Raw genomic sequence first — 26,644 nt, forward strand, 5'->3', positions numbered from 1 at the left:
TTGAAAGCAGAATCAAATTCAGCATAAGGTTGACATGCCAGCAATCTTCCACATTACAAGTGAATTGCTGCAAGCACATAATCAGTACACTCTCTCTATTAATTAGCAATATGTATTTTTACCACTTATTGAATGACTTCTTTACCACACCTTCTTCAAACAATGCCAGATATTTCTGTTAAATACAGCAATGCCTTATGCACACTTAGAATGATCTGAACTGAAAAGCAGCAATGTAGCTGCTTTTTGAGCTTGTAAGTAACAATAACTAAGGGGAAAAAAAAAACACAGGGCAGATGAAAGGAAAACTAAAAGTTCTCTTAAGAACCCTTGGTGTAGAACAGGCAGAATCACTGGATAACTTGTAGAGATCAACTGCCCTCAGTAGAGAAAGCTTCCACTAAAAATGCCACAGAGAAACTGATGTGAACATATGAATTCACAGGCTCCAGTTTAAACTAAAGGTGATTGAAGACCCAGCTCATCTGAAACTTACTGCCCTTTATGGCATCAAACACTCCTAAACACTTCAGTAAAAAGCAAATAGAAAACTACCTCCTGGATTCCAGCCAACATTCCCCATCTTGAAAATAATTCTTGTGTCCAAGACCGAGCAACAGCTATTATGGAGCAAACAACAGCAGCTCTGTTTGCCTCCAGAGCAACTACTGCAATATTTAACTGCTTCAAACAGAGGTCTCTATGACACTCAGAACAAGGGCAGTTCACATATTTGCCCAAACACAGATCAAGATGCTTAATGATTTGCCTTCAAAACTGCCAAGAAAGCCTGCTGCAGTGCCAGTGAATGTTCCAATGCTAAACCCAGCAAAAAGGAGTGTGCACTTATGTCCTCATTTGAGGATAAATGGTCTGTTTTCTAGTTAATCACCGCCAAACATTAGGTCAGCAAGACACTCCTTCCAAATTCTATCATACTGAGATTATCCAGTCACAGGAAACAGACAATAACTATTTCCCAACCTCTCAAGCATTAGCAACAAACCAAAAGCACTGCAAAATAGAGCCTGGCAAACTCATCTTCCCCCAACTGCTTGCACCTAGTACTAGCAGCAGTGCAACACCACAACAGTCTACAAGACAGACGTTTCTTCTAACTTACAGATATATTCAGGCAGTAAGACCTACACACCAAATCTAATGACAGCAAGCGTTTCAGAAAACCAGAATCACACATTTGTATCAGGAAATCATTACCGTAGGTCAACTTGCCATTCAGGACTGCCATTTTCAAGGACACCGCAGCAAGCCAGAATTAAATTTACAAACTGGATAGATTCAGGCAGCAAAGGCAGTAATATTTAACTCACCTAAACAAGATTATGCCAGAAAGACAAGCTGGGGTCACATCACGTCTCATTGCATCTGGTGCCTTGTTTCCACAAAAGTAAATCAACAAATGCTATCAGAAGTTATGTCCACATTTTCAACAACCACAAGGGTCAATGATTTCCCCTATTTGGGCAATACCTACAAGCATATCACCAAAGGTGAGTTTGTTTGTCTTCACAGTCCAAGGTTATACCCACTGAGAAACCTTATCTGTGAAAGATAACTGCTTTGGAAGATGAGTAGAGATCGTAACAATGGAACAGGGTATTTCCTTTTGGACACTACTTTTGGTGCAAGTTCACTTTAAAGCATATCTAGGCCAAACTTCACAAACACACTGAAGATTTGAGATTATTCCTACACTTAGAAGAAAAAAAAACAAAAACATGCTTAGCAGTGTTTTCAGCTGTCACTAACGTTCTTACCTACTCTCTGCAAGACCATTTTCTATTCTAGCTGAAAGTCACAGTCATCTGCAGGATAAACCTGACAAGAGCATTTACCGTATCTGCAGGAGCTGGGAAACATATTGCCAGGCCTGGAAGCTAATTATAGCTACTACATTTTCAAACACTATCAAAACAAGTCCAAAATTTAATAGTAACTAGCTGTTCTCAGGCTTCTGCCTGGAGGTATGCTGGACAGCAAGCATCTCACACTGCCCTAAAGATGTATACAAAGCACGGCAAACGTGATCGATGCTCACTAGGTATACTAGAGAATTACTGAGCTGAAGACACTTCATGCTGGCTCTATCCCCACACCTTGAAGATGTTCAGAGACAATGTGCTACAAGATACACCTACTTCAAATCAGTAATTGTTTACATTACATACATGCAAGCTAAGAAGCTATTCCTTTAGAATTAAATTTGAAATTCATGTTTTTCTGAACTGGTCACTGCTGGAGTTTGTCCTTCAAGTGCACACTACAAGAAAAAGTTTCAGCATAATTAACTTCATTCCTCCAAGCTGCACAGAAGGCCATCAGTTAAGAATATTAGACTGCTCCAGTAAAGTACACACTGCAGCAAAGAACAACCTGCATACTCTGTTTCCAGTTCACAAAGAATTATTCTTAATGCCCAGAGAGCTTTCAAACAGAGAGCTAAAATCAGGTAGTATCAACATGCACTGAACAAGACCACAGCTGGAGATCATTTCATCTGAGACAGTCAACACAGATGTCTCGTAACACTGTCATATCCCAGCAAGAGAAAGTCCCACTGTTTATCAAAGTAGTTCCACGAATCACAGCTCTACAGTTAACACTGAGAAGGAGTAAAACATGCCCAGGAGCCTGCCTGCAACATGAATGGATACAGTAACAAGCTCACAGCTGAATGTCATTTAACCAGGAAGGAGTGAGGACTCATCAAAACATCTTGGAAAACAAACAAACAAAAAACACGTAGAGGAAAGGAAAGAAGGAAACAGTAACAACAGGGTCACCAGTTCATCTATTTTCACAGATAAAACAAGTCCCGGTAATTAAAACCTGGATTTAAGTTCATCACATCAGTCAGACAGGAGAAAAAAATAACAGCCCCAAGACTGCATTCTGAATTACTGTTTGAAACACTGGTAGATGAAGATGAGCCACCTGTACGGCCTGCACTGCCACTGAAGGGTATGATGAGTTTTGTTTTTTTAAACAGCATTTGCAGTCCAGATACCTCATTGAAAAAGGACATAAACCCTTCTCTTATTTCTTCTTAGTTTGAAACTGCAACATATGAAGGAGCGAGAAGGTTTCAATCAATTTTTAGAATATACATCACACAAGAAATGTGAAGTCCTAGATATGAATGCTTTCACATCTTTCCACGCTTTCTGGTATTTTTTACAGTCAAACCAAGAAGTCCTAATGCTTTCTGTGAGCCCTGACTTCAGAAAGCTTAAAGAGCTTTATAGGAACCTGCAACACTTTACGCAACACGCATGTGTTAATGTTGAATACTAACTAAACTCCTGCAAGAAAACCCTCAAGTGTCTGTCATCACATTGCACCAAAGCCTGACTCCTAATGCCTTTGTTGTAAAGGTCACTTGTCAGAGCTCTTCATATGAAAGTGCAGCCAAGCAACATTTTAACATGATATAATTCAATAGCTTCCCAGTGCTAATCAGTGAAGATCTTCATTTCCCATCACGGTCCTGCAGAAGTTCTAAGAATTATTCTGAAGTCCAAAAGTAAGTTGACAAGTGCTCTAGTAGGCTCTATCTGATGCCTAATCACTTCACATACTCATTAAAAACAAGCTTAATGCGGTCTTTTCCAATACAAGTAGAACAAAACTGCAAGCAGATTAATAGCCCTTTTCCTACAACTTCTGTATATTTAGAAATACCTTCCACATACACACAGTTAAAGCACATTCTAACAGCAGGTTGCCTACCTACCGCACAAATGGGACAAATAAAGTGAACAACACTCACACAGGAGGCATAAAGCCTCTCCCACTTACAGAAGCACTAAAGATCTTATTCACTCACTCAGTTAACACGCACCTAAGTACTGAACAATCTGCCTTTAAACCCCACTTAGGCTCATGCATCTCTTATCTGGATCTATATATGGTGCTCATTGCACACTACTTCCTACAAGTTCACAAACACGGAGCTAACAATGAAATGAAGGGTTGGTATGGTGTGTGTACATACAGATAACACAGAATGGGAGTTTAGCAAGATCTGCCACGAATAGCCCAACCACACCTTAAGGAAGAAAGCAGTAAGGGATGCCAATGGAGTCACACACTGAAAGAGGTTTGTAAAACCTTTCAAAAGGCAAGGAAGGAGTTTTATAAAAGCTTCACAAGAATCTGTGCTGGAGACACTCAGAGCTATAAGAAAAACAATAATAAACGATTATCTGCTCTACTCAGAAAGACAGCACTCGCTAGGACCATGTTCAACTTCCACACTTCCAAAGCGTTGAGGCTAAATAAAGCCCAGCTGGAGGGCTGCGTTGCAGTCAGATTGCTGCAAGACTCAAAATTAGCAACCAGGAGAAGCAGCACGGCTACACGTGAAGGTACTGATCATGCTCAGCCATTCGAGTATTACAAAGGTACATCCTCCATCTACAGAGCACCAAATTATCAAAGCTCAACTTTTAATCACAACAGTTTCTATGCTGGTTGTTTTTTTTTCCCTTTTGCATTTTACTCAGTAACTCTGGCTCCTCCAGACAAAACAAATCGTACTTCAGTCAACAGACCACCCTCAAACACTGAATATTTTGGCCACACCAGAACGAAAGAAACACAATACCTCACACATTATTTCAGGCTGAGAAGCCAGAGAAACCCCAACTCACTGCAGTGATACAGCAGTGTCTCCAGCTACTCTTAGAATGATTCCTAGCACTTGCTTAAGCTTCCCAAACTGCTGCTAAGAACGCCTGGCCGCTTTAGTTTACTATAGATCCCTTCCACGTACTTGCAGTGCAACAGCACTGGAACCACAAGACCTTACAAGTGCTAAAAGTTGAAAACAGGAAGATGACATGGGACGCTGTTTTCCCGTCATGAGGAAGCAGGAGAGGAGCCTCAGTTCATCCTCTTAGGGACTAGAAGGTCCTACAGACAGACATCACCACCTTCTCCACTTGCAGGAGATCTGTTAGTGCAGCCACTTCAATACACATATTACTCCAAGATACCATCAGGAGATACACTAGAAAGCCAACGCTTAGTGATGCCCTGTGCTCACATCTGGCTGGCAGATATCCCACAGGCTTAAAGCAAAACCTTAAGAATACCCTGTACCAGAGGACAGAAAGTATTTACTAACAGACAAGTTTGGGTTCTGCTTCCTGACTAACCTTGTATTTTATTCTCAAGCATTGAGTGCTGAGGAAGAACAAGCTGTGCTTTCCTCTAACTATGGGAAAGATTCAAGTTATTGGCAAACACACACCTTCACATCAGACACAAAATGGAAAACATCATACTCCACTGTTGCTGTTAAAATCACTCTCAATAGTAAAAACTGATTAGCCCTGCAGTCCAGCATTAAGACCTGAAACTCAGAGTCAATGGTTACACAGCTAGATCTGCATTCTGTTTTACTGTCTGTTCCAGGTACCGCAGAACCCCACAGCTCATTCTTCATGGCCCGTTTAAAATGCTTCTGGGTAAAGAAAAGGCTGATTTTTAGCAATTTAAAAACAGAGCAGAAAAAGTGAGAAGCGCCAAACTTAGAAATATCTTAATACATAACCTGTAAGTTATTTCAATAACATACCACAAACAGCAAGAGATGGGAGCAGGCAAAATTTAAGCTTGCTATGGTACAGATGGCTGCTCTAGGTACCCAAAGGGCCGTGCAATCTAATTCTGTTTTGGTCACTATTAAATGTTATTAAAATATCAAAACCTTTCAGGTGCTAAAGGTGGGAAGTAGGTTAAATGAAATTAAAGGCTTCTATTCCCATGAGATTGCAGCTGGTTTCAATTACAGGCTGGCTGTATCACTATAAAGCTGCACTTCTTCACTCCTGAAGACCCACGCTGCCCCTTCCCCACAAGGGCCCTAAACCTCAGCGCCAGGGGCTGATGCACACACTGATGCTACAGCAGCTTTCAAGCTACTCTCAGCTCACACACCACCCAGCACGACCGGGACCGCCAACCGCGGCAATGTTTCGGTTCTCTCCCCCACCTCTTTCCGACGGGGCGAGCAACCCGTGACCCCTTCCTGCGAGGCCGCTCCCCGGCCGCAACTGCGGCGGTTCCAAGAAAGGGGAAGAGCCGCTGGGGCGACCCCGGAGTGAAGGAGGCCGGGCCGCCCGCGAGGGGCTGTCGGAGCGATGGGCAGAGACCCGGCGGCAGGTGGAGCCGGCCAGCGCACGCTGCGGGGCTTTCGGCCTCGCCCACGCGGGAGCGCAGCCGCCAGGAGAAACCCGGGGATTTTTCGGTTTCCTTCCTGCCCCCCCATCATCTCTTTTTTAAGGCGATTGCTCTCCAGCCCCCGAATCGCGGCCCTCCCCCTGGCCGCCCCTCGGGGCCCCCAGCTCCAAGTCTGCCCCCCCACGCCAGGAGCCTCCCAGAAACGCCCGGCTGCCCCTCCCGGGCGGATGGAGCGGCCGCACGGGGCAGCGGGCCCGGCCCAAGCTCCCACCGCATCCGAGGCCGCCGCTCACCTGCTCCGGGCGGCAGCCCCCGCCGAGATGCCGTGCCCCGCTCCGCACAACGCGCTCCCCGCACCCGCTCCGAGCTCCCCGCACAGTCAGTGGTCCTAAAAGGGCCGCTCCCGTTGGTCGTTGCGCACACGGCACCCGCCCGCCCATTGGCTCCCGGCCCCGCCGCTCGGAGGGACGAGGACGCCAGGGGTTGGCGGCGGGAGGGAGCCACACCCAGACGGCGGAGGAGCGGGGGGGGGGGTCGGCGGGGGGACGCTGCGCGATGGCGGCGCGGTGATCACCGTCACTGGAGGCCGCAGCGCTGCGTGTCGCTGAGGGGATGCTATGGCGGCCGAAGCTGCCTGTGTGGAGGCCGCGAGATTAAGCACGGAGATTGGGCATCGGTGTTAGTTAGAACCAGGACAAAGATTTCAGCGCTGCCAGGGCCACGGAAGTGCTGAAGCAGAAGCAGAACCTGCTGAGTGCTTTAGTGAGAGGGCACCTGGGCTGCAAGCGGGCTAGAGAAATGCTGAGCATCACACCTACAAGTGCAGCAACTGCCCGAGGAGCACATGCCGTGCCTCGTGTAGTGCTGGCAGGCATCACACCTCTGCTAACCATTGCGCAGGGCTTTCCTCACCATTCCTTACCAAATATCCCTGTGCTGCACAAGGCGGCGTGCCGTTGTGCCATGTCTGTCAGTGTGCCGCTGCTTTCACAACGCGTTATTGCACAGATGGACACGCAGCAGAGTTTAAAAAAAAATCCAGCATTCAAAAAGTTAGGAAACACCCAATATAAGCTTGCCCAACCAGTATCAGTTCAGATTAGCATCCATACAAACTATTGTATGAGAACTGCTGTAAACAGACTGGGCTGATGCAACCGCATGTTACTTTTTCAAAACAGTTTCTGCCTGATCTGGGCCATGAGAGTGGGTTGTGTGCTCATGCACAGTGGGCTGTGTGCTCATGCAATCTGAAGCCATTCGGTTTCTTTCTCCTCATTCTTAGACGAGTCTGTCGTGATTGATTTACTCTATAACAGTAAAAACCTGCTCTGTGTATGAAAACATTCCCCTGTTGGCAGAGGACCCAGGAATCACTTGACTCTGAGCTCTTTACCATAGCTGTTAGTGGGCAACATTTCAAGTGTTCCTTGGAGAACTCTGCTCAATGAAGCCAGTGAGCTGCTCATCTGTCACATAGGAAAACCAGGCAACTGGCACACAGGTCAGAGCTCACGTTTCCCACAGTCCTGTTTGATGTTACTACTATGGCGGCCTTTTTGACTTCAGGGATGAAGCTCTTCCATTTCTAATTCCTCAGTATCTAAAAGCCTACAGATACAGTTGCACTTTCAGTACAAAAGTACTCTTAAGAAACTATATTTTAAAAAGAGAGAAAAAAGAAGGAAGGAAGGAAGGAAGGAAGGAAGGAAGGAAGGAAAGGAAGGAAAGAAGAAGGAAGAAGGAAGAAGAAGGAAGGAAGGAAGGAAGGAAGGAAGGAAGGAAGGAAAGGAAGGGAAGGAAGGAAGGAAGGAAGGAAGGAAGGAAGGAGGAAGGAAGAAGGAAGTGAAGGAAGGAAGAAGGAAGGAAAGGAAGGAACGAAAGAAAGAAAGAAAGAAAAGGTAAAGAAAGAAAAAGAAAGAGTAGTTTAAAGAAAGAAAGAAAAGAAAAGAGAAAGAAGGAGAAAGGAAGAAAGGAAGGAAAGGTAATAAAGAAGGGAGAGAAGAAAGAAGAGGAGAAAAAAGAGAAAGTAAAGAGAGGAGAGAAAGAAGGAAAGGAGAGGGAGGAAGGGAAGGGAAGGGAAGGGAAGGTATAGGGAAGGGAAGGGACGGGAAGGGAAGGGAAGGAAAGGGAAGCGGAAGGGAAGGGAAGGGAAGGAAGGGAAGGGATAGGGAAAAGGGAAGGGATAGGGAAAGGGAAGGGAAGGGAAGAAGACTGCACTCTTTTAGGCAATATTCAAATTAAAGTATCTCAAATTATTACAGTAGTAAAAACGTAATGTAAGACTGTTTTAGAAGCTGTTTTGTAAAATGTGACTGTGACACCCAACCTGGAAAATAATGGGGGCTAGCATTAGTAGTATTTCAGTGAAAGTATTTTCAGTGGGGTCTTTAGCATGTGTTTTTGTCTTGTGTTGTTTTTAAGAAACATTAAAAAATAGTGTGACTTTCAAGGTTGTATGGAATAAATACCACATCACCTAAGCATCTTAGTTCATTAATGACATACAATGACAGCTCACTATAAATTGTCATCTGTAACAACAATAATAAAACAAGTTTGGCACCAGAACTTTAAAGCAAATTGGATGGCAGAATAGAGGAAAAGCACAAGTATCAAGGTAGTGCAGTGTGAGTTCACTATGCTGTAGAACTTTTCTAGCATCTCAAAAGCCTCCAAAATGGTGAGGATATTGTGAGACCTAATTAGGATTTTCTTCCAGACAGTTCTGTGGAAGTCACAATTAATTTATCTCTCCTACCTTATTTATGAACAGGAAAACATCATATTGACACGGAATCACAATGCATTTGCATTGAAATACAGCCACATATGGCTGCTTCCAAGAACCTACCAAACTGGTTATACATGTAGCTATGTGAGTTAGTTATTGCTGAAGAAAAAAAAAAAGATCAGGCAACATCAATACAAACATGCTCTAGTTTGGGAATGCTGAGTCAATTACCAGCTTCCACCACCATCAACCACTCTCCTCACCTCCCCCCAAAACAAAGATGCAAACAAAGAACACCACGGGTTTGCATTAGCTTCTATTTCAAAAGGTGTTTTAAAGTATTCAGAACTCTATTATCCAATTAAAAGTCAATCAATCAATCAATTTGTATAACAGAAGGTTATAGAAATCTATAGGTAAACAAATACAAGTGCTTGAAAAGCCAGATCTTGGTTTGGTATCTGTGAGAGTATGAAATGAGTGTCTACATACAGTCAGGGGGCAAATGGACAAGAGAGACCCTGATCATATCTTTATCTCCATTTACGTTTCTGACCAACAGCTGCATGTTATTTCACTGACAGGAACTCTTTGAGGGACATTTCATTGCATCTCTCCAATTATAAGCAAGTCCACAAACTGTACAAACTTTGTACCTTTTGCTGACCTTTACTTTTACACTCTACTCCTCAGACTGGGTTCCCCCATCTCCCTACTTTGTGATCTGAAAAAGGTGCTACTGGCTGAAGGAAGAGAGGGCAAATACCAAATCACTACAAATGGTTGTGCTACAGGAACACTGTTCAGATAGAAAATCTCCGTGCATACCTTCATCATTAAATACCTCAGAACTGTTTTTATGTAAACAGTCAGGTATCTTTATTTCATTAAGATGTGGATGAATTACAATGGGTTTGGTATTTTTGCATAAAATAAGGAATGTATATATCACAAGTTAACTAATTGTGTGAACTATATGGATACTCAGTTATATTTCTTGATAAATGCAACCCATTTATTAAAGGATTGGTCAACATACATTTTTACTTTCCATGCTTCCAGGTATATGAACACAGGAAACTTCTGATCAGCAAATTTACACTCTGTACCATTTCACTTGTGCTTGTGCTGATAGGATCCTTACTTTGGGATGTATGTATAGAAGATGTTTACAAACAAACTGTATTTATGACAATATGAGTATTAACAGAGTCCAGCTGCAGATTCATAGGGTAGAATTTGCAAACCTGCTTCTGCATTTTATGTGACATGGGAGATACAGTTTTAGAGAAGCTTAAATACTGAGATTATTATGAGGCGTGGAACACTTTAATTCATATAGTTAAAACTGTTTGTTTCCTAATCTGAGGTGATATGGTTCAGAGTAAAAAGCCTGACCAAAACTAGTTAAACCAGTTCAGGAAAAGTCTGGGAAATTATATTCAGCTGTGTATTATGACTAGTTAAAGGACTACAATATATCTCTGGATTGAAGACAAAGCAAACTCTGCATGAGAGGAAACTGCTAAAATTTTATTATCCAAAGACTCACTGCTGAGTTTGGTCAAGCGCTCTTGCATTTTACTAATCAATCAACTGACTAAGCATATTTATGTATAATTCTGGGTGTTTTGTTAATTTTAATCCTGAATGTATTTACACATAATAGGTAGAGGTGTACAAACTGGATGCGTAACTTGACATATATTGTTTGCAATTGAATTTATTTGTTTATGCATTTAATTTTCTTTAATCTGAATTACATGTGTTTCAATTTGTGTTCATCGCCTCCCATTCTGCTGCTGGACATCACTGAGAACAGTCTGGCTCCAACTTCTACACACTGATATTCAGTCTTCTTCGCAACATATACATATTACTCAAACAGCCCCTGAGCCTTCCTTTCTCCAGGCTGAACAGTTGCAGCTCCTCCCTCAGCCTCTCCTCACATGACAAATGCTTCAGTAACTTCACTATCTAAATGTTCCTTCACTGGAATTGTTCCAGAATGTCTCTTTTTGACTGTGACCCCAAAAGGGTCTCACTTGTGCTGGGCAGAGGGGAAGGACCAAGCTGGCAATGCATTTGCTATTGCATTCCAGGAAGTTTCATAGAATCATATAATCATAGAATGGCCTGGGTCGAAAAGGACCACAATGATCATCCAGTTTCAACCCCCTGCTGTGTGCAGGGTCACCAACCACCAGACCAGGCTGCCCAGAGCCACATCCAGCCTGGCCTTGAATGCCTCCAGGGACAGGGCACCCACAGCCTCTTGGGCAACCTGTTCCAGTGCGTCACCAACCTCTGTGTGAAAAACTTCCTCCTAATATCTAACCTAAATCTCCCCTGTCTCAACTTAAAACCATTCCCCCATGCTGTGAGGGCATGTTGCTGGCTCATGGTCAACCTGCTGTCCACTGAGATCTCCAGTGCCTTTTCTGCAAAGGTACTTCCTACTCGGTTGGTGCCACCTGTACGGATGCATGAAGTTCCCCCTTTCCAAGTGCAGGACTTGGCATTTCTGTTTGCTTAACCTGATAACTATCACACAAGACCATTTCTGCAGCCTGCTGAGGTGCCTCTGAATGGGAATGCACTTAACTGGTTTATTATCCTCTCCTCCCTATTTCATAGTTTCATAGTTTCATAGTTTCGTGCGGGTTGGAAGGGCCTTAGAGATCATCGAGTCAGCCCCCGGGATTCGAGCCTCTGTGTAGCAGAGCAGCACTTCTACCACTTGCGCCACGGGGGGGGGGGGGGGGGGAATACTATTAAGTATCATCTGCCAAATTGTGCTTTTATAGAAAACCACATTATATATCTATGATATAATTATTCTCACAAATAAAGCTGTCTTGCTTGCATTACTCCTGTTACAAGATGGCTCCAAATTTTCCTTCCTCTGATGGTTAGGAATTTCATCCCAATTTCCAAACATGCCTTCTAATTCTTATCTTTTCCTGCATGAATACACATATCCTGAACATGCCATACCCCTTGTTTCTTCAAATGTTTACATATTTGTTTTATTTTAAATATATCTTTATCCTAACCAATGCTCATTCTCTGTTGAATTCATAAAGAATAACCGCATTCTACAACAGCATCTGCTTTGATAAGTTAAATGATTTTAGTCTTCTGTCATGAAAGGAAGTTTTACTTTCGAAGTCATTCTTGTAGCTTTGATCTGTACTTTTTCTGTCCTCATTTCATCTTCCTTTAGCCTACTGACTATAAAAATGTATAGCAATCAAAGCAATGTGTAACTTTGTACTGCTGAGTGGTACTTCTTTGCCTGTACTGGAAATGTTTCTCCTAGGTATTATCCTTCATAGCTGCTTGAAATCACATTTGTATACACACATACTTCTGTGTAGATTTCTAGCAAACAAGCCTCCAGCATTCAACAGACTCATAACAGTCTCAATTCACTGCCTAATACCCAGTACTATTAAATTTCATTCAATCTTCTTTTGCTTCAGTCTTCAGGAGTACTTGAATATTCTAGAAAGGAACACTGATATTGTTCACTTCAGCTATCTTTTTCAGCTTGCTGATTCTATACATTATGAGCTATCTTCCCTTTTTGAACAGAAGATATTAATAAATATACTGTACTATCAAAACGGACCTTACAGAAATTTGACAAGCAACTTTTGCATCCACTTCTGTACTCACTTCTTCTCTATGGGATGCTGTCACATATTTTATAGTTATTAGATATGACTTCACTTAAAATCAGTTTGTATTGGCATATTTCATTTGCACCAACTTCTTCAAAATTAAAAAATATAAAAATAATAAAAATAAGGGAATAAAGCATCCACTGAAAGACCAGATACACTAAAAATACAGGCCTTGCACAGCCTGGTCTTTTCACAAGGCATTATTCTGTCTTTTAGGCCTAAAGCTCCTCAGCTATCAGCTATGGCTGATTCTTATCTTTTCCTGCATGAATATGCAAAAATTTCATTGCATTTTCATTGCTTCACTTAAAAGCAGAAGTACCCATCCTGAGATCCAAAGTACAAAACTTAATTTCTTTGGAGATATCTTAGAAAGTCTCTTTATTTTGGGGGGTGGAGAAGAAAAAATAAACCTGATTAAAACAGTTGTTATTTGTAATGGGTACCATGCTGGTGTATTTTAGAATGGCTGATACCTATGAGGGGTGCCACAGATTGAAGTGATCCTTTAACAGAAAGGACAGAGGCCATGTGAGGCTTAGGTTATCACACTATTTAAGAAGGTGGCTATTTGAATCATTGGACTAAAATGAAATATCTCAGTAAATAACAGATTTTGGATAGAAAAGACCTGTTGAAAGGTACCAGATTTAAAGATGCGAAAGCTATTGCTCAATTAGGAGTATCAAAATGGCTGAAAAAAAGCTGGAAGATAGGCAGCATAGTTATGAACATAGGATTAGAAGAAGACTAATGAGCTCAGAGTTCTGGTGCCCAGCTATCAGAGGCACTGAGTCAGAAAAGTCCCTCTGTAAAAGAATTGCGTTCCATTTTTAACATAGATGTACTTTGCTTCTTTTAGTTTTCTTTTAATTGCCCTTTAATTTCCCATCTAAATGTATTTATCAATGTGTACCTTTGTTTCTTTGCCAGCATTTGCTTTCTGATCCAACAGTTCCACTTCCACAGCAATATACGTGTAGAGAACAATTAAATTCCATTTCAGCTTTCATCTCATTGGTCTAGAATAGCCACATATTGTCATCTCCTAAAATATTCTGGGAGACATTCTTCACATATTTTCCAGACTTGATGCATAAATTTACAGGATATTCCAGATGAAGTTTCACTGAGATCTGCAGCCAAAATATTTTCATACCTCTACTGAAAACAGATCTCTTGATGGCAGCTTAGGCTTATAGTTATTTTTCTTATAACTACTTCATGTCAGCAGTTCAGAAAAATTGGGATTTGGTTAATACATTCTGATTTCCTCTTCCATTATTTAAAACTGTTGATATTCTACCATGTAGCACTGTTATTTCTTCCCATACACAAAACTGCATATTTCTATATAAATGAAATTTCTTCTCATTTGTATTTCTCTAGGCTGTAGGGTCTTTATGTGATAATTCAATGTCGTAATTAACTATCTGTGTTGATGATGAATCTTCACTTTATCTGTGAGTTTCAATAGCATGTAACCACATGTCAACATTACTTGCTGCCATTTTCTCATTTTTTGTCTTGCTTTTCCTCACTTAAGCTCTTAGTTTTCCATATCTGAATGCTGAAAAATACTTCATTATTAATTATGTATCATATCATAAGATTTGTTACCTTTTAATTCATGTTCTGTTCCCCCACCTATTTCTGTTTTAGTAACATTCTTCTTACATAGGCTTCATAATTTGTCTTCATGGACTGACTACGCACACCAAAATGTAGTTCACTTAAACAAGGACAGTCACTTATATACCTCTGTAATTACATAAATTACACAAGCTTTTGTCTTTTGTTCACAATGATTACTTCATAACTTCTGTTGTTGTTCTGTTACAAGGTTTATTGCTATCCTTTATTACAAGCAAAACATCTTCCCTCAAAGGTACTGTCTCCAGAGACCTTTCTTTTTACAGAATCACAGAGTGACCTGGGTTGGAAGGGACCTCAAGGATCATGAAGTTCCAACCCCCTGCCTGGCAGAGCCACCAAGCTTCTATGTTTACTAGATCAGGTTGCCCAGGGCCCCATCCAACCTGGCCTTGAACACCTCCAGGGACAGGGCATCCACAACCTCCCTGGGCAGCTGTTCCAGCACCTCACCACTCTCATAGTAAAGAACTTCCCCCTAACATTCAACCTAAATCTTCCCTCTTTCAACTTAAAACCATTTCCCCTTGTCCTGCTATTATCGGCCCTTTCAAAGCTGCTGGCATAACATCAGATCAGATCAGATAAGCAATATGTATCCATTCTCCGCAGCTTTGAGTTCATTTGCTACTTATTCCACTAAGCCTCACGCTCTTCACCTTAAAGACATATTCAAAAAGAGCTGTAAGTATTTTAATTGCAATCAGACATGCTAGTTCAGGGAGCTGCTGATGCTGATTGTTGTGGGGAGAAAGATGAAAAGAAATCCTTTACAGTGTATGTCTATGGGATCTGGAACTGGATCTTCAGAGCAATGCTGGAAGGCACATTTGCCTATGATGTGACCATGTGCAATGATGTGTCTCCATAGTGACCATGGTACGGAGGGTGCAGAAGTTCAAAAGAGCTGCCAGCTTGGTGTGGTACTACTTTCCCTTAGTGCTCATTGTCATAGCAGCATCTCTGCAGTGCAGCCCCAAAGTGTAGTTGTCCTTGGTCATCAAGAACAGTGCCTTTGTTCATTCAGACTTAATAACGCAACAATCTTTTCAAACTTGGCAGCTGTTGTGAGGCTAGCAATCTCTAGTGCTGCCATGGGGTAATCCTGCTGTGCAAAAGCATGTCCTTTTCCCTTGACACGGATTCACATGGAGTATCATTTTCTTAAGGCTTCAGGTTGTTACTATCTGAATTTTCTGGCAAGCGGAAAGGTAGCTGCTGTCATGGGAAAAGCAGGTAAATAAAGGGTAAAACAAGAAAATTATTCAGTGACGTTCACACCGTATTACTACCTACATATTTATGGGGCAGATGAATATAATGATGGAAAATATGAGATCTCGTCATAGTTGACATTTTCCTCATGAGGGGAGCACTGATCTCTTCCCTCCTGTAACCAGCAGTACAGCCCAAGGGAATGCATGAAGCTGCACCAGGGGAATTTCAGGAAATGGAAAAAGTTCTGCACAGAAAGAGTGGTTTGGCATTGGAACAGACCTCCCAGGGAACCTGTCACAGCACTGAGCTGCCAGAGCTCAAGGAGTGTTTGGAGGAGTGCTCTCAGGCATAGAGTTTGGTTTTTGGGGTCCTGTGTGCAGTCTGATTGCTGGACTCAACAAGCCGCGTGTGTACCTTTCAACTGTGGATATTCTGATTCTATGAAAATATTTTGATGCCTAGTCAACACAGAGGAAAAAATTCCCTCATTCTTGGACCTTCATCTTTGTCTTTTGAGCTTTAAAGATGCTTAAAAAACTCTTGTCCCATTACTCAGTGTGATGAACTCTCCTCTGACCAGCTGAGCTGGAAAAAAAGTTTCAAATATTCCCTTTATTTCAGCTGAGACTGCAGGGGCTCATCTTCTACGTAGATCTTAGCAGAACATAGCTGTATCCTTCTGGTTAAACACATAAATAAGTAAAAATCTTTGGCTTAATAGAGCAGGATAAGTGTACAGTTTGTCATTGTAACGTAAAGGTGGTCTACTGCAGCCTAAATGTGTCAGAGTTGCTGTTTTAAATACATATACTTCTGCTCAGGCAGAAATAGAGAAACCCCATCCTAAGAATAATCAGTCTGAATGTAATTGGCATGAACGCTGCAGGACTTGGCATTCTGAGCTGGGAACTCATCTTGGAGAAATCTAAAGAGTTGCCTGACCTGATTTCAGTTCTCACTCTCCTAATCAGTATCCTCAGTGTAATTTTTGTTTCCATGTTCTGTGGGAGTGCCCTCGTCAGCAGGCTGCAACATCCCCTGTGAGTGAATCTTCAATGATCACCTACTCAATGCTCCACTTCATACAACAAATTATTCACAAGAGAGATGTAGGTGATAGACAAGATAAGTATTAGAAAATCCATCCTCCTATTGAGGATCCTCCTATTGAGAAAAACAGATCCCACTTTCTAATGGAGAGAAGCCACTGTCTGACTTCTGAGTTGTAAATTGCTCTTTATTTTTGGCAGGACTGTCTAGCAGGATCAGACTTGAATGCATTGCTTAGATAACCTGGGTTTACAATTAAAAGCTGAAGCAGTCAGACATCTGAAAATCAAATGCCTTCGCAAAGTATTCAGACTGTCTTGGTAAACTCTGAGGCTCAACTGCAGAAGAAATCAAACTGAGCATTTTTCTTCTGTGCAACATGTTAATAGCTGTTTTTATTCCACAGTGGGACAGGATCTCCTATCTTAGACAATAGTCTGGATCTGACTTTTGGGGTGAAAATGGAGTGAGGTGTTTTTTTTTTCTTGCTTAATGCAGGACAGGATTTTGCCCAAACCGTTATTGCATAAAATAGTGTTTTATACTGCGAGTTAATTTTATACAACATCAATTTCCTTGAAATCATATTCGCTGCCTTTAGGTTTACTAGTTCCACTAGCTAACACCTTCACCTTCCATGGCATATCATGGGAAGGAAAACTGTAGCACTGGGTCCCACGAATTTTGCCTGAACTGCAGCAACCTCCCTCTCCCCTTATTAGAAAAGATGGTACAATTTCTTAGAGTCCCTTGGTATCAGAAGCTTGGAAAAAATTGCTCGGAAGGGGCTTCATCTCATCCAACCAACTGAAAGCAGAGCCATCTCCAAAGTCTGAATAAATTCAAAATTGAATCTGACTGCTCTGGCTGCAAACTTCACTGCTTCAATTAATCTAATTTCTACTGATTTCAACTCTATGGCTTCTATAAATACCTATGCATGAGAAAGGCTCTGTGGTTGCTTTGGAATTAATGTAGACACACTATGAGCACAGAGCTTGAGTGTTCCATTTTGTTCTTTGCCTTTAGTGTGTAGGTGGTAATCTCTGCTGTACGCCTATGAACAAAGAATCTTGTACAACCACAGCACTGCAGGGCTCTGTAATTTCCAAACCCTAAATTACAGTGCAGGTAAGAGCACTCAGCAGTAATTTAGGGCAAAATACACTAAAGAGATCTTGAAATTAATCCTCAATCCTGGTATTATGAAAGCAGAAAATTCAGAAAAAAAGCAACCTTGAAAAGTAAACCAAACTGTGTCAGGATAGAAGGATGCAGCTCTGGTGATACCAGGCAGAAATGATGGGAGTGGCAGGTAAAGACATTTTAGGCTCCTGATTTCAGATTAAATTTAATGTAATAGCATGAAATGCCTTTGCTAGTCTTTTACATCACTTGTGGACAAGATGAAGGATGCAGACAATTCTCAAAACACAACAGCACTGATCCAGTGGGTTTTTAAGCAGGATCTGATGCTTGTCAATGAATTAGGAGACTAGTGGTCAGCTACGCTGTTAGCTACAGGCAGATCAGTATCTATTTCTTCCTATCAGAAATGTCATTAAATGGAGCTCTGCCACCAGCTAATGGTGCCGGCAATCTTATGCTCTGCCTGTACTCTTCTAACACTCTTAAGAGGCCTTTTTCCATCCTGAGGCCTTACGCAATCAGCTATAGCTGTCTGCCTCGCAGGATACAGAGCACAAAAAAGCCTAAGCAAATTCACCTCCCCTACAAAGACAGAAGGAAAGGCCAGGAATCTGGGCTTGTTCAGCCTAGAGAAAAGGTGGCTGCGGGGTGACCTAATTGCAGCCTTTCAGTACCTAACGGGAGCCTACAAATAGGAAGGGAGTCAACTCTTTACAAGGGTAGATAACAGCAAGACAAGGGGAAATGGTTTTAAGTTGAAGGAGGGAAGATTTTGGTTGAATGTCAGGGGGAAGTTCTTTACTAGGAGAGTGGTGAGGTGCTGGAACAGCTGCCCAGAGAGACCGTGGATGCCCCATCCCTGGAAGTGTTCAGGGCTAAGTTGGATGAGGCCCTGGGCAGCCTGGTCCAATATTAAATGGGGAGGTTAGTGGCCCTGCCTGCAGAAGGAGGGCTGGAGCTTCATGATCCTTGAGGACCCTTCCAACCCTGGCCATTCTGTGATTCCTAGCAAGTTAACAGAGAAACATACCCCAGAAGCAAGCTGATAAGACTACTAATGCTATAGTATATTATACATCACAGAGCAGCCAACAAAAAGCTGTCTCTCATCTCCCAGCTAATTAGCTTGAGTGCAGTGATACTGCCTAGTTCTGGGGTTAGCACAGCCAGATGGGTTATCTGATATCTCCGTAATCTGGAATAGATACACATTGTATGACTACGTTTAAGGGACACTAGTCTAGCTCCTTTTTATTGCAGTTGCATAAGGTAATTAAGGGTTATATTCCAGAAAGCTTATGTACTGGGCAAAGTTGTATGTTCTCTTTAATGTGACATAATCTGGAAAAAATCAGGCATCAACTACGTAGTCATACTGCAACTAAGAAACAGCGCTAAACTTTTGCTGCCTTCTGGGCATACAGGAGGTTTGGCTCATTCTCAGTCTTTCTATACACGTCTAGATTAATTGACTGGGATCATGTTTGGACTCACAAATACAGATGTGAGCTCTAGCTCTATCCTGATTCCACATCAAGGTGTGACCACTTCTTTCTTCTCTCATGCCTGGGTTTTCAGGGGAATGAAATGAGGCCACTAGCAAGAGGCAAGTGCGTTCCTTAGATTCACATCTATGAGGTCTGTGAACAGGGACTCTGAGGTCCACTGCCATGTACAACTTCTATTTAGAATTCTGAAACAGACTCCATGGCTTTTCTTTCATACTTCTTTGAAATTGTTTTATTCCTACAGAGAAGCTCCTTTCTATTTTTTTTTATTTTTTTATTTTTTTTACTATTTTCAAGCTTACTGGAATATTTATGAAAATATATTTCCAATTTTCAAGTGTCTAAAAGCTATGAAAAGATGTAAGCTGAAAAGGTTCTCTTTCCTTACCTATACCTATGGGATCGTCTTCTTAGTAGGAAAGAACTTATTTTGAGCCCTACCATAGCACTAAAGAGGGATTTTATTACAAGGCTTCAGCTGTTTCAGGCTAAGAAACAGTTGTATTTCAGTTTTAGTTTGGCTTTCACATCTTATACACAACATATGTTTTCACCCATTCTCTTGTTAATCTTCTTTTGGGGCAGCTCAGAGTTATGCCCTCTGTCCCAGACATTACAGTATTTCTTCATAAGCATTCTTTGTTTCCTACCAGTCAAAGGTGCAACTGCAGGTTGTTTTTACCTTAACTTTCAGGCAGACCAGTCCTACCCATAATTAATGCCCATGGCCACGTCCTAATTCTTCAACAAATGTTTTTGGATTTTCAGTTTTGCAAGAATTCATTCTACATCAGAACCCTAATTTCACAAGACTGCTCTACTTAAGCTAGCTGAGATAACCCTTTTTGTTAGTGCATTAGTACACTACTAGCTAGCTCTGTATACTGCAGTTCTTAGTGAAGTTAAGACTACCAACCCACATACCTTCATTTATCCCAGTTTCTAGAGGAAACATGCCATGCACATTAGCATCCTTTCCTGAGCTGTTGTACTCCCTTTTTCCAGGATGTCACATCATTTACAAGATGTGATCTTCTGTTGGAATTTCATAGTTTCTCACATACTTCTTTTTAATAAGCACTGTAAGCCAAATATGGCAGACACTACACTCCTCTAGTTCTTCAAGCACATTTACTGTACCTTGAAGCTTCATCCAGAATTCTTCCTTGCTTATAGATCCACTTCACTTGCAGCTTCTGGACCATTCTTGATTGTGGTTTCCTTTTGACAGGCAATACAGCACTTCTGAAATTCAGGATCTGTCCTTTTTATTCCCTGGTTGGGCTATTTCTATTGCCTAAACAGTGGAATACTTGTACTGAGTCACAATTTAAAGTTAATACATTCCAACTAAATGCTGAAGAGCTCCTCTTTCAAACAATAAAATATTCATTTGCTCCCAGTGACAATTTAAAACACACTAAAGAGGCATTTATATTGATCTTTCCATTAGCTAAAGCTCATATTTAAAAAGTGGATCATATTTAATCTGATAGGGTTTTTTTTTAACTTTGAAAACGATGGCTCGCCTGTGTGAAATGAATATGACAACAGACAATGCTACGTTTTGAAAGTTATCAAGATAATAACCGTTTGATTTGAAAACATTTCATAGTTGTTAAAACACTTCAGATGGCTGCTCATGTTAAATTAAGCAACCTGAAAGTAGAAATTTACCCTAGGAGGCCTTCTAACAGGTGCCCCAACAGCTAACTGGGTATCCAGTCCACTGCACTCCAGTTATTCTGGAGCAGCCCCCACACAAGACACATATAAAGTGAAATCAGGCAGAAATCAAACAGAATCAACTGTCTTACTCTACAGATCCATTCCTACTGTACCACACACTTGATAATACGAACAAATCTGTAGTCATAGATGTGTTTGTGTTTTTATGTGTATATAATCACACTCGTCACCCCTGCTCATTAAATAGTACTTATAATACTTATGAAATAATGTTCCTTGTTAGTGTGTTGGTTTGCACACCTTGCAAACTTTGCTTTCACTGTGATAGATCAATTTCATTGTGGATACCTTTATAAAGAGGATGGAATATTTCTTTTATGCATCAAGAAAAAAAGAACTTAGGGAAACAGATGTCTTGACTGGACTGTCCTACCACACCCACCATGTAGTCAAGATCTGGCACCTTCTGATTTCTGTCTTTGGGCCAATGAACTGGCTCTTACAAAGAGGGTGGTGACTATGTTGAGAAATAGTGTTTTGTAGCTGAGAATTTGCTCCATCAAACAATGTTATCTGTCTCTTCGTATATGTTGTAGTTTCAATGGAAATACATAGGAGACTTTGTTTTTAGAGCTACGTACCTATTATGACTTTAAATCTATGAACACTTCTGCAGAGATGCCGCAACATTTGAGTTAGTTCTGTTCTGTGTGTGCAAAATTGATGCTGCATGTCCTCTCACAAAAGACATGGGCATTTTTGTTTGTTAGTTTACCTGCCCTAAAGGGTGGGGGATGTTTTTTTGAAAGCTTTTGCTTTCCTCTAGTAAGAAGTGACAGTGTTGGGCACTTTTTTTTTCAGTCCAGAAAGCAGAGAAGTAGCTGGAATGTCAGGGTTTTTTAATAATTCATTTTGATCAATACAATTTATTATGGATAGAAAGTTGTACACCTGATGTAGCTCCCTGCATAAAAGCCTAGAGATCATATCCATGAGCAGAGCAAACTGTACATTGCGCGTTATTATTAATGACAAAACTCAATACTAGGAACAATGTATGATGTTATGTGCAAAAAAGAAAATAGATTGCAATTAAATGGCTATCTGTTCATACTATATTCTGAACACTAGTATTATCTTTCTCAAGAAAATCACGAACCACATTCTTAGAAGAAAGGAATGCCTTTCCATTCATAAAGATGACTCAGAAAATGGTTCTGCATGTCATAACATATGTTCCTGTAACAGGGTTTATAGGTTTCAGCTCCTTTCACACTGAATAAATCACCTTGTTAACTTAACAACAGTTAAGTGCAAGAAATTTCAATCATCAGCATCAACCACAAAGCATTCACCTACATTAATACACATATTTTTGTATGATTTTGTTTTATAAAATTAAGACAAAATGATACAGGATAAACTTGATCATGAAATTTATCCATCAATGCATTATGGCCTTATGTGAGCAGCTAAATAGATGCAAAGTGTCTTTCTTTATGGTAGTTTAAACTTTTAAGCAATTAATTTGCCTCTGTCCATTTGGTTTGCATGTATGAGCTTCAGACTTGTGCTTTCTTTCCCATCTAGAGAAACAAATTACAACTATTCTGCTCTAAGATGGGCTCTAAACTAATAATTTTGTTGCAGGGTGCATGTGAAGCTGAATATTTCCTAGTGTTATCTCACTCTCATCTCTGCTGTGCCTCCTACTACCTATTCCCTTCACACACATTCTACATACTATATTAGAAATCCATGATAGACAGTTAAAACTTACATGCCATGAAGTCTGTGTGACTCTACTGCAGGATAGAAGGACAGAGAAGACATGAGGAGAGAAAACAGTGGGGTAAATAAAACAGAAACAAACATTAGAGAAGCCATAAAATTGGGTAAACTCCAGTCTGATACACATGAACAGCTAGACTACCAGATGCCCTGAGATACTATTCTGAAAAGTGGTTTAGAAGCAAATCTGGGAAGCATCAGGTGAAGAAATGGCATCAGCATTTCAGTATTTGCCATCTAAGTAAATCATGTAGAGAAAAACTGGGGAAAGTATTTATGAAAGATAATCAATTAAATTACTGTCATACACAGTGCTGCAACAGACTGGTGTAATGCTAAAGATGTTACTAGTAAAAAATAATCTTTTTAGACAAAGGCTTCTATAAAACGTTTCCTGGTTAATTAAATCTGTAATTCTACAGATAAAACTATGAAAGTGGAAACACTACAATAAATGTGTACCTTCCACGTGCATTTTCTTTTTTAATAAGGCAATAAGTGTAACAGCTCCTCTGACATTAAAGTCACTAATGGAGCAAATATTAATACAGAAGCATAGACAACCAAATTCTGTGCACAACAGCGTCTGGATGAAAAAGATTTGTGTGTGTTGAGGTAAGGAGATGTTGAATATACTCATAAGAAGCACTTTTTAATGCAGCACTAACTTTGTTTGGGACTTTACTGGAAATGCTTTCCTATTTTGGTACGTATACATGATTTAGTGCTTTAAGTTATTGCAGGCAGAAAAACGTAGAGCAAGGAAAATCTGTTTTAAAGTGGTTAATGGTAGGTCCTAGAGAGCCAAGATTACTCCTAATACTAGATTTTGCAGGAAAAAATCCAGTATTGGAACCACAGTAAGCACATATTCTTGAATGTTGTCTCTGTGTGCTCTTATTCAGAAGCAGCGTCACACTAAAGAAAAACAGCTAAAGAAAGAAGCTGTTGAGGTCATTCCGGTCATGAAACAATACTTCCTGCAGAATTTTCTATAATTTCTCATGTTGCAATCTTTAAGTTTCAGCTTTCTTTTCTTTTCTAACAGGGCTTAGCACGAATATGTGGAAATATTGACTCTGCCAAAAAAGAATTTGACGTCTTGATCTTCATCATGAACAACTGGGTAAACTACTTTACCTTGAACTGGAAGAGCGTGTATGAGCAGAGACTTCACCTCAAACAAAGGAAGAAAAGGGATAAAGAATGGTATGTTGCAATAAGTTTTACAATAAGTGTGCAACTGGAAAGGGAAAAGAGGGATCCTATATAGTTGTCATAATACAGGAGAAAGGACAGAAAAACAGAATTTAGGATGAATGTTATTACAAAAACTAGATAAAATTACTCACTTCCTAAGAGTAAAATTTCAGATTTATCAGAAAAACAGCCCTTGTCTCTGGAATCTTCCTTTACTTTCTTTTTAACTAAAATATTCCTGTGTGTCACAGCTGCCCATGGCAGAAGAAACAGGAAAAGAACATCACAACCAAGAGAGTCTCTTACTGGTGAACACTACCTCATTTAGAGACATCTGGGAAGGAAAATATGAGAGTAAAAGGAGATGCTGGTTGAAAATGAACACACACACACACAAAAGAATGTACAGCATTTACAAATAATATAAAAACTTGCTTCCTGCACAGAGACAATGTACATTGTCTGAAAATGCTGAATCATGAATCAGTTCTATCTTCTGCTGCAATATTTGTAGCAGTGTGAAGGAAAATGCTGAGCAGAAATATGCTGATACAGACCCACACAAACCACGCAATCAGCACTGGAATTCACTGGAAAAAAGTACTGGCTTCACTATAAAATGCCTGAAGTATGACGCCTAGGTCCCACACTAGTTCGCAATACTCACAGACCATATTTGCATAGCCAGTAGTGGTGGAAACCATGAAAACACAATTCCAGCATGACAGCAAGAATGGGATGCCTGGTATTTCTGTGATGATATCTGGTTCTTCTACTTCCCCATGAGAAAAAGGGCTTCTGAAGTGGAAGGCCTTTCACACAAAGTTGCAGCACAATTTTCAAGGTTTTGAGGAAAAGAATTAGTACTTTTGTCTCGTTCTTCAGTTTGTAATGTTGGCTTATTACCTCACTGGATCTAATATTACTTAACTATGAAGATACTGTTTAAATAATGCTTATTATGCAGTTTAATGGTTCATACAATTTCCACCTTCGTATTAGAATATTATACAGTTTTAGCAATACTTTTTCCCAGGATTAAAATTAATTTCCTAATACAATCTTGGGAATATCAGTTAACTGTAATGAACGTATGGTACAGTGATATGCATTCCACCAAGTTATTTTCTTGCTCATTTGAGAGGATTAATGCTCATTTTGAGAGAATAATGAAAACTGCAATAAGAATGCTCTTAAATGTCAATGTGAGAGCACCATCTAGAGGCAAGTCGTATGCCCTGCACTACTCTAAGATCACACAACAATGAATTGACAAACTGCTTTTGAATTGAGTTCAAGAATTCTTTGAAAAAGTAATTTCAGATTTCTGTAGATTAAGAAATTTTTCTCCTGTACTGGTTATTGAAAGTGAATAAACTGCTGTGAAATCTCCAACTTTAGCAGAGAGTAGGATCAGAAAAATACACTGTCAAAAACGAGTAATCACTAAATGACAGCCATGGCTCATGAATGATCCAACCTTTCTTCTTGTTTTCTGGAAGCATGATTACAGTAATTATGTATGCTGAAAACATATGGTACTTGTATGCCCTTGTCCAAGACAGCTGTTAACACCCAAGATTTCATTAAGCACCAGTCCACATTGAAGTACGCCATTAGCATCAACCTAAGTGCATTTAGGTGTTACTTCACATTTAATATAAATCTATTTGCTTCCATCATAACCATTTGTGGGGCTGTTTGTTTTTCTGTTTGTTTGTTTGCTTTGTTTGTTTTTTTGGTTAAGATCTAATAGGGGATGATGGGAGTTGCTAGGTATTTGTTGGCTTGATAGCTCTCTTGCATAAGCAAGTCAGTTGTAATCCCACTGAAATTGTAGAGCACCTTGCAATTAAACTGAAATTAATTGGAAATAATGCAAGCATCCTCTGTCATAAACTTAGTATTTAGGAAGACTGGATATATTTATGACTCCAAAGAGGATTTTGATTTGTCACTGTGAGACATCTTAGGTAATCTTCCTAAGAAAGAAACACAAAATGATACAATATGTAAAAGAGTGTGGAAAATTATGTACACGTGCTTCTGTTTTTCATGATAAGACACTGAGCCTGCTGTCTTCACAATTCTCAGATGCATCCACAAGGTACAGAAATAATTCCAAAGAATGCACTGCTGTCATGGACTCATCCCCTTAGAATGGACTGTGTGGTATCATGGAGTATAACTACTTTGTTGTGCAAAAAAAAAAAAATCACATTTGAATTCAGTTCTGTATTCTAGATCTGCTAGACTCTGTTTTCACAAAGGTGTTCTTGTCTTGGAAGATGTGCTTAACACTCAAATATCATTAAAACACTTGGAATGATCCACATGAAACAGTTGTTAGTTAAAATTTAGTGTTAGTGTAACTATACCAGCTCCTGAAGTAATAACTTCTTCCTTCCAAAATCCTATTCTATGTTCTTTCAGAGTTACATACAATATACATTTAAAAACATACCCAAATTACCAAATTTAAAAAAACAAACAAACTAACTAAATTCTTGCACAAGTGTTTGCAATTAACAAATTCATCTATGCCTATCCTGCCCACTGAAAGTGTTATTTTATTCTGGTAGGTTTATCCACACCAGCTGTATTACAGACAGCTCAACCCACACTAGCATTGGTAAGAACATCTTCAGAGAGGTTGTTCTGGGGCCACTATGTTACAGCAAAAATTGTGCCATAAGGCCTTCATTATGCTTGTTACATTAAGTAGCTGGATTATAAGTAGCCTGAGTGCACTCATG

At 40.4% G+C, this 26,644-nt stretch overlaps 1 protein-coding gene across 2 annotated transcripts in view; it reads right to left on the bottom strand.

Moving 5' to 3' along the window:
* The window catches only part of FAR1 (fatty acyl-CoA reductase 1), a 71,020-nt gene that overhangs the window by 23,888 nt on the left and 20,488 nt on the right, over window positions 1–26,644 (bottom strand). Inside the window, exon 1 of one of the 2 annotated variants that reach the window (XM_015863938.2) lies at window positions 6,501–6,631. The exons of the other annotated variant lie outside the window; for it this stretch is intronic. The gene's annotated coding sequence lies outside the window, so the exon portion shown is untranslated. Of the gene's footprint in view, window positions 1–6,500; window positions 6,632–26,644 lie in introns of those variants that run through there. 2 annotated transcript variants of the gene reach the window in all.

Source organism: Coturnix japonica, chromosome 5, assembly GCF_001577835.2.
Source record: "Coturnix japonica isolate 7356 chromosome 5, Coturnix japonica 2.1, whole genome shotgun sequence".
NCBI classification, from domain to species: domain Eukaryota; kingdom Metazoa; phylum Chordata; class Aves; order Galliformes; family Phasianidae; genus Coturnix; species Coturnix japonica.